This window comes from Penaeus monodon, chromosome 9 (genome assembly GCF_015228065.2).
Source record: "Penaeus monodon isolate SGIC_2016 chromosome 9, NSTDA_Pmon_1, whole genome shotgun sequence".
Classification (NCBI taxonomy): Eukaryota; Metazoa; Arthropoda; class Malacostraca; order Decapoda; family Penaeidae; genus Penaeus; species Penaeus monodon.
Window position 1 is genome coordinate 12,174,769 of NC_051394.1, and position 2,500 is coordinate 12,177,268.

At 47.0% G+C, this 2,500-nt stretch overlaps 1 protein-coding gene across 1 annotated transcript in view; it reads right to left on the reverse strand.

Moving 5' to 3' along the window:
• The window catches only part of LOC119576965 (glutamate receptor ionotropic, kainate 2-like), a gene marked incomplete in the record, with an annotated part of 142,410 nt that overhangs the window by 86,497 nt on the left and 53,413 nt on the right, over positions 1-2,500 (reverse strand).

The following is a 2,500-nucleotide window of genomic DNA, read 5'->3' on the forward strand; positions in this document are numbered from 1 at the left end:
TTTATCGTTATCATCATCTTCTTCTTCTTCATCCTCTTCTTCTTCTTCTTCTTTTTCTTCCCCTTCCTCCCCTCCTCCCCTCCCCCTCCCCTCCCCCTCCTCCCCCTCCTCCCTCCCTCCCCCTTTTTCCTCCTCCCTCCTCCCCCCCTCTCTTTTTTCTTCTTTCTTTTTTTTGAGGCTTTTAAAAATTTGTCGGATATTGAAAATTTAATCTGCCAAACATTGAAATTTTTGATTTTATAATCAAACAACGGTCTAAATAAAACTAATTAAAGAATAGGGGGGGGGGAATTGTGGGTCTCTTTTTTACATGATTTTTTTTTCTTCATCGTCCTATGTTTTTTTTTTTTTTTTTTTTTTGTATATGAATATATTAATAAATAAATATAAGTAAGTTGTGTGTTGTTTTGTGTGTGGAGAGAGAGAGAGAGGAGAATAGAGGAGAGGGGAGTAGAGAGGAGAGAAGAAGAGAGAGAGGGGAGAGAGAAGAGAGAGTGTGTGTGTGTGTGTGTGTGTGTGTGTGAGAGGAGAGAGAGAGAAGAGAGAGGGAAGAGAGGGGAGGAGGAGGAGAGAGAGAGAGAGGAGAGAGAGTGTGGTGGTTGTGTGTGAGAGAGAGAGAGAAAGAGAGAGAGGGAGGGAGAGAGGGGAAGAGAGAGAAAAAGGGGGGAGAAAAGGGGAGAGAGGGAGAGAGAGAGAGAAAAAGGGAGAGAGGAGAGAAGAGGAGGAGTATGTGGTGTGGTGGTGTGGGTTTGGTGTGTAAAAGCAATTACAGTTACCTTTATTTTATATATTGATCTTGTCCGTTTTCCCATTTTTAATCAAAATGCCGCTGTCTATCATCAATAATATCTTCCACCTTTTCATTAATTTTGTCTATAATCAGCCCATCTTTTTCCCTTCCACCCCTTTTCCCAATTTTTTCCCCCCTTTTCTCTTTTTTCCTTTTCCTCATTCACTTTTTTGCCCAAGCTTTTGTTTCTTTTTTCCTACTTTTTCATTTTCTTTTTTCCCCTCTTTTCTTCCCCCTTCATCATTCCCCCTTTCTTCTTTTTTCCTCTTCCTCCCCCAAAAATTATCCCCTCTACTTCATTTTCCCCCCTTTTTCCTTTTCCTCTTCCTCCCCCTTATCCCTTTCCTTCCCCTCCCTCCCTCTTTTTCTTTTTTTTTCCTAACCCCCTTTTTCCCCTCTCCCTTTACCATCTATTTTCTTCCCCTTTCTTCATCCTTCTTTCTTTTTATTCCCCTTTCCTCTACCACCTCCTCCTTTCTCCTTTTTTTCCCCCCCCCCTTTTTGTTTTCCCCTTTCCCTCTTTCCTCCTTTTTTTTTCCCCCACCTTCCCCCTTTCCCCCTTTCCCTTTCCCCCTTTCTCCTTCCTCCTTACCATCTTATTTTCCTCCCCCTTCTTGACCCTCTTCCTTCTTTTATTTTCCTTTCCCTCACCCACCTCCTTTCCCTTTTCCCCTTTTTTCCCCCCCCCCCTTTGTTCCCCTTTCCCCCCTTTTTCCTTCTCTTTTCCCTTTTCCCCCCTTTTCCTCCTCCCCCACCCCCCTTTTCCCCCCTCCTTTTCCCTATCCCCCTTCCCCTCCCCTATCCTTTCCCACCCCCTGCTTTTTTCCATTTTCACCCCCCCCTCCTCCTTTCCTTCCTCCCTCCTCCTCCTATCCTTCCCCCTTTTTCCCTCCTTTTTTCTCCTCCTCTTCCTTGCTCTTTCCTCCTCGTCTTTCCTCCTCCTCCTTTCCTCCCCCTCTTTCCCCTCCCCCCCTTTCCCTCCTTCCCCTTCCCCCCACCTTCCTCTTTTTTCTCTCCCACCACACGTTTGAAACTATGTTTGATCTTAACACGGGCAGAGCGTAGCCTGTATTCGCTGCCTAAAGGAGGGACGCAGAGCACGAGAGACGAGGAAAGATGTGGGCGCTCACGTTTTCATCCTCTACGTCAAGATCCGCGGGAAATTTTTTTTAAGGGAGGGATTTCTGAAAAGGGGGGGGGGGGTGGTGGGGGGTCTTTGGAAGTGGGGGGTTTGGATTTTACGGTGGGGATGGTGTTAGGGATGGGGGATGGATATTACGGTATGGGGATGGGTTTTACAGTGTGGGGGATGGATTTCATGGAATGGGGAGGGACTTAACGGAATGGGGGGATGGATATTACGGAATGGGATAAATTTTACGGAATGGGGTGGATTTCCCGGATGGGGGGGGATTTTCGGAAGGGGGGTGGGTTTTTGGAATAGGGGGGGGGGATTATGGAATGGGGGGTGGGTTTACGTATGGGGGTGGGTTTTTCGGTGAGGATGGATTTCATGGAATGGGGAGGGACTCCAAACAGGAATGGGGGATGGATATAACGGAAAAGGGGTGGATTTTACGGAATGGGGGGGTGGATTTTACGGGAGGGGGATGGGTTTTTTTCGGTGGGGGATGGAATTTCGGGGAAAGGGGGAGGATTTTATGGTTGAGGGAGGATTTTATGGAATGGGGGAGTATTTTTCGGTATGAG